This window comes from Montipora foliosa, chromosome 2, assembly GCF_036669935.1.
Source record: "Montipora foliosa isolate CH-2021 chromosome 2, ASM3666993v2, whole genome shotgun sequence".
Lineage (NCBI taxonomy): Eukaryota > Metazoa > Cnidaria > Anthozoa > Scleractinia > Acroporidae > Montipora > Montipora foliosa.
The window spans coordinates 17,504,143-17,519,142 of record NC_090870.1 but is presented as its reverse complement, the minus strand read 5'-3'; the positions used below and the strand labels follow the sequence as shown (position 1 = coordinate 17,519,142).

Here is a 15,000-nt window from a genome sequence, read left to right as displayed (position 1 = left end):
TCAGTAACCAAGTAGCCGAAAGAGGGATTGCACGTGCTAAATGCAAAATCGTGCACGGAATATCGAAAAAGGCCTATTAGCAGTAACCGTTCTAAAAATAGACAATATCGTAAACCGATGGGCCTCATTTCATGGCTGATCGATACTTCTGTTTAATGAACTTCTGTTGTTACCTATTTCTAATAATGAGGCAGGTGTAGGGTTTAACGTTATTTTTTGGTGATGGTAATTACAGCTATTTATCTTTACATGTACTTGAAGACTGGAGTTTAGGGGACAATTTTGTTACTCTAACTGTCTTTATTCAGATAGTACGCGCACTGTGATTGGCCAAATTAGAGGGCAGTATTACCAATGGTGCTCGGCGCGCCGAGCTCCGCTATAATAAACATGTGTGAAATTGAGGTTTTAAAACCATTGCAAAAACCGTTGGCGATAAGTCTTGCACAGCGTTGGATCAGAAAAAACCGTGATCAGTGAAAATTGATTAAAAGGTCCACTGCACGACCTGATAAAACAAAGCGAAAATGACATCTTAATAACCTCATTTTCTCGGTGATTTTACAGTACGGACCTCGAACTCAGTTATTAAGAGATTCATTGACGCGAGTGATGTTGAAGTTGGAGCGAAGTGGAAGACTAGTCGGCTGTAGTCATATAAATAGTAAAGTATCTTGTTTATCTCACGTGAAATTGAAATCAATTTCCATCGAAAAATTTTCACAGTTCAATCTGGCCTCGTGGCAAGTAATTACAAGTCATTTTTGGCAGAGAGATGAGACTGGCAGTCAAGAGAAACTCCCAAATTAAAAAACCACAATACTAGACATATTTAGTTGGAACACTTAGCGAATGGTCAGAATCATCGTGCTACAAGATCGTAGCTTATACCACATCCCCCTTCCCCCATTCAGGAAGGGGGAAACGGCGATGGGTGTTCCAACAAATGTGACGATTATTGTAGCCTACCAAAAATATTAAGATGCTGTTTAACTTTTGACAAGGAGTTGAGATTTCGGTTGATTCTACAGGGGCATAAACGTAACTTAAGAACCTTGCGTGTCTGGTCCTCTCGAGACAGAGGTGAGAGATGATTTCATGCAGACTGGAACGCCTAAATTGCTCTGTTGTAAACATGGCGGTTCACAGCACCAGTGAAGTCGTCTCTCTGGCATTTCTGTGGACGAATTCCAGGACCTACCGATACAATTTGAGCAAGTTTTGAAAGCTTAAAACTTCAATCGATGCTGTATTTTGCCGGTAGGACTGGGTGGCTCCACACTCATAAGAAAATCTATGAAATGAGAATCGGGGGTCTTCCCTTGTCATGGAACGGCCGAATTACCCAGAATTCCTTATGGGCATGAAGGAGGCAAGCGGAGACTGGTCCTCATCAAATGAGGAAAAAGTAGCGAGAAGATGATTTCTAGGCGGATACTAAGGAGTAGCCAAGGTGCGTGCTGTTAACGTAGACTTTTTATCATAGGAAATTCGGTCCGGCCTTTAGTAATTTCTTGTCAAAGAAACGGTATAATGTAAATAAGAGAGTAATGAGATTTATATTTGCGATTACCTGTCCTCTTACGTACCACTTAAGTCAAACTCTACATCTCTATGCAAGAAGCGCATTCAAAATTTCCTCACATTATTGTACAAAAGTAGTTAAAGAAAGAAAAGGCTTGTCCTGCATATATGAAAAATACGTTTTCTCTCCCGTTCTCTTCTTATGCATGATCTTCGTGGAAATTGCATTCTGTCCCTCAATAAACCTAGAACAACCAGTTATGGTCTTAGTTCTTTTTCTTACGTATTAGCTAAGTACGTTGCGAAATGCGCTACCTGATTTTTCCCTTATCACTGAGTTTACTGGTTTTAAACTAATCCAGGGCCGGATTTTGTACAGCGGCTTTTCGTTATGATTAATATATCTTTAAATATTATTTAATATTTAGTTATGTATCTGTATATATTATGTGTGTTAGCTGTAATGTCTCGAAGATATTATTCTGAAATTCGAGATGAAATAAAGTTTTATGCATGCATGTATGTTACCTTCGGCAGGGCGCATGCGTGCACTTTGTAATCTGCGACTCCAGTGCTTACCATATGACAGGTAAAATGACTTTTCTCTTGAATATATAAGCCATCGAAATCTTACTCTAAATTGTAATGACAAGGGCGGTTTGGAGCTGTGAGTAGGCGTGAGATTTGTCTCATACGGTTTATGGGCCGACATATCCCTCCCTCAATGCCGTACCAGGGGGCGAGGTTGGTAGCAGAAAGCAGCGAAGGGCCAACTGCGTCCAAAAGCGATCGCACAGGCCGAAATCCCGGGATGACTCGTTTGGTACGGTGCTCCAGCGCCACGTCTGGAGGTACTGCATATTTTTCTCGTCTCGTCTTCAAACATTCCGTCAGCGCATGCGTGCGTAAATGTTCATGCTCTCCGATACCTACAATAGTAGACATATTTAGTTGGAACACTTAGCGGATGGTCAGAATCATCGTGTTACAAGATCGTAGCTTATACCACATCCCCCTTCCCCCAATTCAATGTTGTGTGAGAATTCTTCGGGCGACTACTAGTAGTTGTGGAAATCAACATTGGAGGAAGGGGGAAACGGGGATAGGTGTTCCAACAAATGTGGTGAGTATTGTAGCTTCTCTCTTTAAAGGAAAGCGAAAATCTTCAGCCAGGAAACATGATCATGCAGATGATCAGAAGAGAGACATTTTTAACCCTACCACGAGTTAATATACCGCCAAAGATGGGCTTGATTTCCATCACAATACCAGAGCAACAGACAATGGTGAACATCTTCAAGTTCTATATTGCATTTTGCAAAAGCAACGAGCCAAAACAGCAGAGTTTTACAACATGGCTGGGAAAACAATAAAGGTGGAGGTGGTCGAAGATACGGAACTGTAAGGCCTCTTTTACGTTCAGTGTTGGCATAGCGGCAATGACATAATCTTGTGCAAGCTCTATCAGATACTGTATGATTCCTGTACTTTATACTGGCAGATGATTACAGCAGGATGATTACAGCAGAAGATTTCTACTAAAGGGATTGCACCTTATGGCAAAACAAAAAACTTCTCTCGTGAAAGACAACCAAATTCGCTATGATAATAGACTAATTATTTGCTTTTTAAACCGTACAATTTTATTAAGGGTGTAGATTACAACTTCAGATAGTTGTATCATAGAACAGGAAAGAATGATAGGGAGTATGTCACGTTATTTAAGGGTGTTTAGGGAAAATCTTTAGTTAATGTGGAATTCCTTTACTGGTAAAAGTATCGTTACATCTCAAACAAGATGATTCTAAGCGACCTTTATCCAAGCAATTTGCCGTAAACTCTAACAACGTCGCACCGACGATTTTTCAAGATTACCCAAATGCAATCCGTTTCAATCTTGTCCATTTGTTTCCTTCCATGCTTCTCTTTCCTTTTGTTGAATTTCTTTTACAGTGTTCAACATTAAGTGGTTATTGCAATATTTTCTTCTACTTTTTGGGCATTTTGGGTGTCATGAAATTACATAATTTTGCGTGACATACTTAACAAATCCTGTTTTATGCTTGGCAATTCATAGCCTGATTATGAAGCTTTTCCCGGTTGGATTACGGCAAACTTAAATTGTAATCTAGTCCCTGACCAAAGAAATGACTCTACGTTTACTTTCCTTCGGCATAAGATTACAAGATTAAGGCTTTTTCTGTCGGGAAAAATCCAGCCGAAGGGTTTGTTTCGATAGAGGATTAATGTTAATTGGTTTACGTGTTTTTTTCTCACGTGCAATTGACCCGTGAGTAAATTCCACGAAGTTTTATAAAGTATAAGGTAATCCTCAAAATAACCGGCAAGGTGATTCATATCCTAGATTTTATGCGTCTAACCAAACTACTTCGTCTACTTAGGCTAATTAGCTTGGTTGCAGAACTTTAAAGTCGCCTGCTTAGCGTGTAGGTTTGGCGCCATACTTGGAATCTATGGAACCCTGTACAGAAAGTTTGCTTTGAGGAGCGGTCACTGCAACTATGTTGGTTTCCGGATCTAATTAGAGGGAAATAAAATAGCTTTCGTTATGCAATCATTTTGTGTTTTTTTTGGGTTAAATAAGAGAAAAAGAAAAATCCTGCTTTATGCTTGATAGGACACAGTTGCTCAAAGCCTGATAAAAAGCTAATCCTGGATTACGAGAAAATTAAATTGCAATCTAGGCTCTGATCAAAAAAGTTTCCACGGGACTTTTAGGTTTCAAAACTGACTCTACTTTTGCTTTCCCTGGGCATACGATTACAAGGTTAAGGCTTAAGTTTTTTGTACTCTGGGACCACGCTCCGCAGATGGGGTTTTTGAGCGAAAAGGAATGTGGCGAAAAAATTATTGGCGAGTGAGGCGAGCCAAGCGAGAGACTAGGGGAGGGAAGGCGCGGCAGAGCCTGGAGAGATGCCTTTCATGCCGCCGATCCATGATACCAGAGCTTGGTATCATGATCTGATTGGCCAAAGTGCTCAAGGTTGACAGATTGCAGGCGCCGTGTTGTCGCCTTTCTGGTGCATTCATGCGAAGAAACATCCGTGACGTCAACTTTTTGACAGTTTTCAGGCATTCAGGGCGGATCGGCGGTAAGAAAGGCATGTCTAGGCTCCACCGCCCCTTCCCTCCCCCAGTTCCCCGCTGGGCAATTCGTTTTTCGCCTCTTTCCTTTCCGCTCCATAACCCCAACTGTCGGGCAAAATTCAAGCCGAAGAGTTTGTTTTGATAGAGGATTGCCGTTAATTGGCTTAATTCTTATTTGCTCACGTGCAAATTGACACGAGAACTAATTCCACGAAATATCATTGTGTAAGGGAAATAATCGGCCTAGTGATTCATATCTTAGATTTTCTGCGTCTAACCATAGTTAATAGAGGGGACTGGTTTTGAAGATCGGCGAACATCAAGGAGTAAATAAAGATGCCAGGATTTAAGTCGGAAAGTCGACGACAGTGCACAATCTTTTGTTTTGGGCTCATACACCATGCTGAATTACGTAACCAACACGTTTCTATTGGTTGGTTTCTCAGTACGCAGTAAACAACTATTGTGTTTTGTGAACGGTCAAGGCCAGAAAAGAGAACAAAAACCTACAATAAAGGTATTTGTCGGTTTTCATAACCATTCCCGTCTATTAACTATGGTCTAACCGAACTACTTTGTCTACTTTAAGCCTAGTTTTCATATGTCGGGAAAATCCCAGACGATCGGGGATTTCGCAGTTTCCCGACCGTCCTAGATTTTGCCAAGTAACGGAAAGACGCCAAACGCTTGTCCCAGATTCTCCCGATAGTGACTTTCGCGGAAATTGGAAAGTGCGCCAAAAACTTAGAGGATTGGTAACGAGCTAAATCCATCGCCGGCGCCGACGTATCCGACCGTACAAGTTTGAGTTTTCATATGTCGGTAATGATCGCCGACGATCACCTGGGACACGTAGGAAAATAGAAACGCTTTCTCTTATGATTTTCCCAATTCGTCCCCGACCATCCAACATTATCGGGGATGTCTACGATTTATGGTTTTCATTAGTCGGCAAAATCTGCGGGGACGGTCGGGAAAATGCGAAATCCCCGATCGTCTGGGTTTTTCCCGACATATAGAAAGCTAGGCTTTAAGCTAATTGATTTGGAACATATATGACAAAGATAATGGAAAATATAGGTTTATGAATACAGATGATGCGTATCGTAGCCAGGTGTACGACAATGTTGTAATTACATCATAGTTTGTTCATGACATAGGATATGTGTAACGTAGCTGAGGTCTCATGGTGGGTATATTCATAAGATCTCAAATTTTCCATAAAGACTACAAATCGCAACCTTTCTTTGCCAAAATCCATTTTACTGACATTCAAATAAATTAAGTTCGCTTGACTTTTATTTCCTGTGATGTCCCGAGTGATTTGATGGTTTTTTGGTTACATTTGGACTGTCATGTATTTGGTAATACTTCCTCCTTCATTTTACCTGTTCATATAAAATATCCCTGAGCCACGAGAAAGTAGAAGTAATGTTGTTTGTACTGTGGGAGAATACCTACATCTATTTTTCGCCCTAATACTAGTTCCTAAGATACAATTTTTTGCTTTATTGTTACTTGAGTAGCAACTTTTGGAATCCTTCCCAGAAAAGTGAACTCTTTCTACAATGCCAGAATACTGGAGAGCAATTTCTTTCTCATTTTTACGGAAAGTAAAATTGTCACATTTTCTGAGCCGATTTTTGTGAAGGTATGCAGTCGTCTTTGAAGGAGTTTAAACTGGAAAATGTTTAGCTTGGACCGAGGCTTTGGTGCAACAGAAATGAGTTTTATAATCCGTATGCATCTTGAAATTAATTGACTTGGGCATCAGGGGCACCCAACGAATCTGTTCCTCACATTATCTGTTCCCCAGAGGAATCTTGCTGGCTGGCAAAAATACAGGTGTTTCGATGAGCTGGCTGGGAAATTTATTATTGATAGTCGTTTTGCCTGGGAATTACTGACTTTTTCTAGCATTTCAACCCGAAGCTGGCCGTAGAAACTCTGAAGACTGAGGACGACTTAAAAAAAAAAAAAAAAGAAAAAAAAAAGACCCTTCCCTCTCCCAGAGAGTAGTCACAAACATACGACGGCTGGTCAGAGTGATTTCGCTTGCGGAAAAAAACCTGTTTTGTCCCGGTTTTGTCGCTTTTGTTCGGTCGTTTTGGATCGAGGGATTTGAAAGCGCGCGGAATTCCTGGCTGGGAAATAAATTTGATCAGCTGGCTGGGAAACCAACCAATTTTATCTAGCTGGCTGGGAAATTTCTTGAGTGTCTTGCTAGGAAAAAGGAACAGATAATGTTTTCCAAGCAACACTGAAAAACACCTGAAGATGCCTTATTAAGATTTATTTTCATTAAGTGGGGTATAATAATACATTTTACAACAAATTGGTCGTTGGGTGCCCCTGGGGCATTCCAGATACAATCCACGATCCATTCAATTTGGCTTCTTCTAGTGGAAGTCTGCTTGATACGGAAAACTTTGCCATAAAAAAACTCCACTGAGCTTGTTTGGTTTACTGACTTGAAGAACATTATCGGTAAAGCTGTCATTTACAGTGCGACGCGCCTTACCGTGGCCACCCAACAAACTTTCACATTTGACAACTACGTATAAGTACGTCAACTCAAACAACCCATTGAACGGTGTTCAACTTACAACCGTGCGAATTTTGCAAGGAGGGGTGACTGTCAATCAAATTCGCTCACCCTGATCGGCGTATAAGTTTTCAAAAACTTTGTTAGGTGGCCACGGTAAGGCGCGTCGCACTGTAAGTTAGCATATATCTGGTTGGGAGTCTTTGTCCCGTAAAAGTTTTTTCTGGAACTTCATTGCAGCTATAATACCGTGAAACGTAAGGTAACTTGTTCTTATGTTGAAGCTTTTCCCTGAACTCTGTTAACACAAATCCTTTTGAAATTTACTGCCTTAATCTTATACCAAAACTTAGGTTTTACCTCCCAATTGACGCAACACCACAACCTTTAAAAAAATCCTTCATTCGCTTGTTTGTTTTTTTTAATTGAAAGGCTTGTTAGTTATTACATTTTGAAAGAGTTAATTTTGAGAGCAACGGCCTTATTCTGCCGGCAAATTTAGACTAGTTCCTCGTGCAAAATGCAATAAGCAAACTTGCGTTTTGTTCGTATTAACGACACTAGTTAAGAAGTTAATGAAGTTTGGTGTCTGAATCAAAAGTGCTCAAAAGCGATGTGTATTGACTCCAGATCATTTTACCAAAATTCAATTTTATGTCTTAATGAGGCACAAAATGGCAAAAAGAACTTGACCCTTTCACGTTTTTTACACGAGTTTGGAATATGACAGAAGAAAATTGGATAAGGAATTTGCGGATGCACGCGACAGTAGCCATATAAATAGTAAAGTGTCTTGCTCGTGTCACGTGAAATTAAAATCAATTTCCACCGAAAACTTTATCAGTTTTCACAGTTCAACCTGGCCTCGTGGCAAGCAATTTCAAATCATTTTTGGTTAAGAGATGAGACTGGCATTCAAGAGGAACTCCCAAATTAAAAGACTAGCTTCTCTGTTTAAAGGAAAGCGAAAATCTTCAGCCAGGAAACATGATCATGCAGATGATCAAAAGAGAGACATTTTTATCCCTACCACGATTGAATATTCCGCCAAAGATGAGCTTGGTTTCCATCACAATGCAAGAGCAACAGACAAAGGTGATCATCTTCAAGTTCTTTATCACATTTTGCAAAAGCAACGAGCCAACACAGCAGAGTTTTACCGCATAGCTGGGCAAATAATAAAGGTGGAGGTGCTCGAAGATACGGAACTGTAAGGCTTCTTTTACGTTCAGTATTGGCATAGCGGCAATGACATAAACTTGTGCAAGCTGTATCAGACATGATTCCTATACTTTGTACTGGCAGATGATTACAGCAGGTCTTGAACATGAAGATTTTTGCGAAAGGGATTGCACTTCATGACAAGACAAAAGATTTCTCTCGTGAAAGACAACCAAATTCGCTATGATAACAGACTAATTTATGACTTGCTTTTTAGTCTTGAGAAGGATGCAAAAAGCTATCATTAGGAGCACTCTCAAGAGTCTCAACATTGCGAGGGTGTTAAACCCTACAGGCTTGTTAAGGCTGTAGATTACAACTTCAGATAGTTGCATCATAGAAGAGGAAAGAATTTAAGGGGGTGTGTCACGGTGTTAATCGAGAGTTAAAAACTAGAAAATGTTAATGTGATCGTTACGCCTCACAAACAAGATGATTCTGAGCAATTTGCCACAAACTTGAAAACCGTCGGGCCGACTTTTTTCAAGATTACCCAAATGCATTCCTTTTCAGTCTTGTCTATTTGTATCTATTCATGCTTCTCTTTCCTTTTTCTGTTTTTCTTTTATATTGTTCAACAGTTTCATTCTACTTTTTGGGCACTTAATTACATCATTTTGCGTGACATAGCTCCTTTAAAAATCTGGTTTTATCAACGGAGTTGATAATGTAAATTTGCCACCGTACAGAGATTCTAAAAGCTGACGTTTCGAGCGTTAGCCCTTCGTCAGAGCGAATCGCTCCGATTCGCTCTGACGAAGGGCTAACGCTCGAAACGTCAGCTTTTAGAATCTCTGTACGGTGGCAAATTTACATTATCAACTCCGTTGATAAAACCAAATTTTTGTATACTACTTCCCCACCGACGCAGCACCACAGTTTCTTTAGAAACTACCCCTTCATCCTTTAAAAATCGACATTTATGCTTGACAATTCGAAGTCTGATTAAGTTTTTCCCAGCTGGATTACGGGAAACGTAAATTGCAATCTAGTCCCTGATCGAAAAAAGCTTCCACGAGACCTTTAGTTTTCGAAATTGACTCTACTTTTGCTTTCCTTTGGCGTACGATTACAAGATTAAGGCTCTTTTTGTCGGGCAAAGTTTGTTTTGATGGAGGATTAATTTTAATTGGCTTCAGTCATTGTTTTTTGCTCACGTGCAGTTGACACGTGAATTAATTCCACGAAGTTTCATAAAGTATAAGGTAATCCTTAAAATAATCGGCAAGGTGATTCATATCTTAGAGTTTATGCGTCTAACCAAACTACTTCGTCTACTTAGGCTAATTAACTTGGTTGCAGAACTTCAAACTCACCTGCTTAGCGTGTGGGTTTGGCGCCATACTTGGAATCAATGGAACCTATGCTGTACAGAAAGTTCACTTTGATGAGCGGTCACTGCAACTATGTTGGTTTCCGGATCTAATTAGAGGGAAATAAACTATCTTTCGTTATGCAATCATTTTGCCTTTTTTGGGTTTAAAAAAAGAAAAAGAAAAGTGTGGTCTCCGATCATGAAAGTGAAAACCAGTATACAAATCACAAGAGCCTCTTAATATTTGTAGCTTGAGTCTTTTTTGGTTAAATAAAAGAAAAAGAAAAATCCTGCTTTATGCTTGATAGGACAGTTGCTTTAAGCCTGATAAAAAGCTAATCCTGGATTACGAGAAATTTAAATTGCAATCTAGGCTCTGATCAAAAAAGTTTCCACGGGACTTTTAGGTTTCAAAACTGACTCTACTTTTGCTTTCCCTGGGCATACGATTACAAGGTTAAGACTTAAGTCTTTTGTACTCTGGGACCACGCTCCGCAGATGGAGTTTTTGAGCGAAAAGGAATGTGGCGAAAAAAACATTGGCGAGTGAGGCGAGCCGAGCGAGAGACCAGGGGAGGGAAGGCGCGGCAGAGCCTGGAGACCTGCCTTTCATGCCGCCGATCCATGATACCAGAGCTTGGTATCATGATCTGATTGGCCAAAGTGCTCAAGGTTGACAGATTGCGGGCTCCGTGTTGTCGCCTTTCTGGTGCATTCATGCGAAAAAACAATCGTGACGTCAACTTTTTGACAGTTTTCAGGCATTCAGGGCGGATCGGCGGTAAGAAAGGCATGTCTAGGCTCCACCGCCCCTTCCCTCCCCCAGTTCCCCGCTCGGCAATTCTTTTTTCGCCTCTTTCCTTTTCGCTCCATAACCCCAACTGTCGGGCAAAATTCAAGCCGAAGAGTTTTTATTGATAGAGGATTACTCTTAATTGGCTTAATTCTTATTTGCTCACGTGCAAATTGACACGAGAAGTAATTCCACGAAATATCATTGTGTAAGGAAATAATCGGCATAGTGATTCATATCTTAGATTTTCTGCGTCTAACCATAGTTAATAGAAGGGACTGGTTTTGAAGATCGGCAAACATCAAAGGAGCAAATAAAGATGCCAGGATTTAGGTTGGAAAGTCGACGACAGTGCACAATCTTTTGTTTTGCGCTCACACACTCTGATGAATTACGTAACCAACACGTTTCTATTGGTTAGTTTTTCAGTACGCAGTAAACAACTATTGTGTTTTGTGAACGGTCATGGCCAGAAAAGAGAACAAAAACCTACAACAAAGAAATTTGTCGGGTTTCATAACCATTCCCGTCTATTAACTATGGTGTAACCAAACTACTTTGTCTACTTAAGCCTAGTTTTCATATGTCGGGAAATCCCAGACGATAGGGGATTTCGCAGTTTCCCGACCGTCCCAGATTTTGCCAAGTAACGGAAAATCGCTAAACGCTTGTCACAGATTCTCCCGATAGTGACTTTCGCGGAAAGTGGAAAGTGCGCCAAAAACTTAAAACTTGCAATTTAAAGGATTGGTAACAAGCTAAAACCATCACCGACGTTTCGGCCCGTATACAAGGTTGAGTTTTCATGTGTTGGGAATGATCGCCGACAATCGCAAAAGTCTGGGACACGTCAGGAAAATAGAAACGCTTTCTATTTTCCCGATTCGTCCCCGACCATCCCAGATTATAGGGGATGTCTACGATTTATGGTTTTCATTAAGTCGGTAAAATCTGCGTGGACGGCCGGGAAACTGCGAAATCCCCGATCGTCTGGGATTTTCCCCACATATGAAAACATGGAACATATATGACAAAGATGATGGAAAATGTAGGTTTATGAATACAGATGATACGTATCGTAGCCAGTTGGACGACAATGTTGTAATTACATCATAGCTTGTTCATGACATAGGATATGTGTAACGTAGCTGAGGACTGATGGTGGGTATATTCATGATATCTCTGCCGTAATTTGCAAAGGTCGATCTCGGCTTGATTCAAATTTTCCATAAAGACCGCAAATCGCAACCTTTCTTTGCCAAAATCCATTTTACTGACATTCAAATAAATGAAGTTCGCTTGCCTTTTCTTTCCTGTGATGTCCCGAGTGATTTGATGGTTTTTTTGGTTACATTTGGACTGTCATGTGTTTGGTAATTCTTCCTACTTCGAATACATGTTCATATAAAATATCCCTGAGCCACGAGAAAGTAGAAGTAATGTTGCTTGTACTGTGGGAGAATACCTACATCTAATTTTCGCCCTAATGCTAGTTCTTAAGGTATAATTTTTTGCTTTATTGTTACTTGAGTAGCAACTTTTGGAATCCTTCTCAGAAAAGTGAACTCTTTGTACAATGCCAGAATACTGGAGAGCAAATTCTTTCTCATTTTTACGGAAAGTAAACTTGTCACATTTTCTGAGCCGATTTTTGTGAAGGTATGCAGTCGTCTTTGAAGGAGTTTAATATGGAAAATGTTTCGCTTGGACCGAGGTTTTGGTGCAGCAGAAAGGAGTTTTATAATCCATATGCATCTTGCAATTAATTGACTTGGGGTATTCCAGATCCAATCCACGATCCATTCAATTTGGCTTCTTCTAGTGAAAGTCTGCTTGATACGGAAAACTTTGTCATAAAAAACTCCACTGAGCTTGTTTGGTTTACTGACTTGAAGAACATTATCGGTTAAGCTGTTATTTAAGTTAGTATATATCTGGTTGGGAGTCTTTGTCCCGTAAAAGTTTTTCCTGGAATTTCATTGCAGCTATAATACCGTGAAACGTAAGGTAACTTGTTCTTATGTTGAAGCTTCTCCCTGAACTCTGTTAACACAAATCCTTTTGAAATTTACTGCCTTAATCTTTTACCAAAACTTAGGTTTTACCTCCCAATTGACGCAAAACCACAACCTTTAGAAACTCCTTCATTCGTTTGTTTGTTGTTGTTTTTTTTAATTGAAAGACTTGTTAGTTATTACATTTTGAAAGAGATAATTTTGAGAGCAACGGCCTTATTCTGGCGGCAAATTTAGACTAGTTCCTCGTGCAAAATGCAATAAGCAAACTTGCGTTTTCTCCGTATTAACGACACTAGTTAAGAAGTTAATGAAGTTTGGTGTCTGAATCAAAAGTGCTCAAAAGCGATGTGTATTGACTCCAGATCATTTCACCAAAATTCAATTTTATGTCGTAATGAGACATAAAATGGCAAAAAGAACTTGACCCTTTCACGTTTTTTACACGAGTTTGGAATATGACAGAAGAAAATTGGATAAGGAATTTGCGGATGCACGCGACAGTAGCCATATAACTAGTAAAGTGTCTTGTTCGTGTCACGTGAAATGAAAATCAATTTCCATCGAAAACTTTATCAGTTTTCACAGTTCAACCTGGCCTCGTGGCAAGTAATTACAAATCATTTTTGGTTAAGAGATGAGACTGGCATTCAAGAGGAACTCCCAAATTAAAAGACTAGCTTCTCTGTTTAAAGGAAAGCGAAAATCTTCAGCCAGGAAACATGATCATGCAGATGATCAAAAGAGAGACATTTTTATCCCTACCACGAGTGAATATTCCGCCAAAGATGAGCTTGGTTTCCATCACAATACAAGAGCAACAGACAAAGGTGATCATCTTCAAGTTCTTTATCACATTTTGCAAAAGCAACGAGCCAACACAGCAGAGTTTTACCGCATAGCTGGGCAAATAATAAAGGTGGAGGTGCTCGAAGATACGGAACTGTAAGGCTTCTTTTACGTTCAGTATTGGCATAGCGGCAATGACATAAACTTGTGCAAGCTGTATCAGACATGATTCCTATACTTTGTACTGGCAGATGATTACAGCAGGTCTTGAACATGAAGATTTCTGCAAAAGGGATTGCACTTCATGACAAGACAAAAGATTTCTCTCGTGAAAGACAACCAAATTCGCTATGATAACAGACTAATTTATGATTTGCTTTTTAGTTCTGAGAAGGATGCCAAAAACTATCATTAGCAGCACTCTCAAGAGTCTCAACATTGCAAGGGTGTTAAGGCTGTAGATTACAACTTCAGATAGTTGCATCATAGAAGAGGAAAGAATTTAAGGGGCTGTGTCACGGTGTTAATCAAGAGTTAAAAACTAGAAAATGTTAATGTGATCGTTACGTCACAAACAAGATGATTCTGAGCAATTTGCCACAAACTTGAAAACCGTCGGGCCGACTTTTTTCAAGATTACCCAAATGCATTCCTTTTCAGTCTTGTCTATTTGTATCTATTCATGCTTCTCTTTCCTTTTTCTGTTTTTCTTTTATATTGTTCAACAGTTTCATTCTACTTTTTGGGCATTTAATTACATCATTTTGCCTGACATAGCTCCTTTAAAAATCGACCTTTATGCTTGACAATTCGTAGTCTGATTATGAAGTTTTTCCCAGCTGGATTACGGGAAACGTAAATTGCAATCTAGTCCCTGATCGAAAAAAGCTTCAACGAGACCTTTAGTTTTCGAAATTGAAAATTGACTCTACTTTTGTTTTCCTTCGGCATAAGATTACAAGATTAAGGCTCTTTTTGTCGGGCAAAATTCAAGCCGAAGGGTTTGTTTTCATGGAGGATTAATTTTAATTGGCTTCAGTAATTTTTTGCTCACGTGCAGTTGACACGTGAATTAATTCCACGAAGTTTCATAAAGTATAAGGTAATCCTTAAAATAACCGGCAAAATGATTCATATCTTAGAGTTTATGCGTCTAACCAAACTACTTCGTCTACTTAGGCTAATTAACTTGGTTGCAGAACTTCAAACTCACCTGCTTAGCGTGTAGGTTTGGCGCCATACTTGGAATCAATGGAACCTATGCTGTGCAGAAAGTTCGCTTTGATGAGCGGTCACTGCAACTATGTTGGTTTCCGGATCTAATTAAAGGGAAATAAACTATCTTTCGTTATGCAATCATTTTGCCTTTTTTGGGTTTAAAAAAAGAAAAAGAAAAGTGTGGTCTCCGATCATGAAAGAGTCTCTTAATATTTGTAGCTTGAGTTTCCACAAAAGGGTTGATCGTAGACGTAACATAAGCTGAATAATTAGCACAGAAAAGGGTAGATAACCAACAATGCTTTCAAAAGAACTAGCCACCTCTTTTCTTTTAAGTGGTAAATCACGCACTCTGAGTCACACGACAAGAAGTTTGGGCAACAAGTAACAACAGCAACAGCTGTACATCAAATAGTGAATGACGTCGTAACTGAATCAATAGACTCCCATGGAAGGGAGGGTTGGGTGAACG

General features: G+C 39.8%; 1 long non-coding RNA gene across 1 annotated transcript in view; it reads right to left on the bottom strand.

The window, feature by feature from the left end:
* LOC137992581 (uncharacterized) overlaps positions 1-15,000 on the bottom strand; it is a 19,032-nt gene that overhangs the window by 2,265 nt on the left and 1,767 nt on the right. The window contains exons 1-3 of the long non-coding RNA XR_011121720.1: positions 14,524-15,000; positions 3,961-4,062; positions 1-2,453 (exon numbers count right to left, since the gene is read on the bottom strand). The exon at positions 1-2,453 is cut by the window's left edge and continues 2,265 nt beyond it; the exon at positions 14,524-15,000 is cut by the window's right edge and continues 1,767 nt beyond it. This is a non-coding gene — a long non-coding RNA (uncharacterized lncRNA). The remainder of the gene's footprint in view (positions 2,454-3,960; positions 4,063-14,523) is intronic.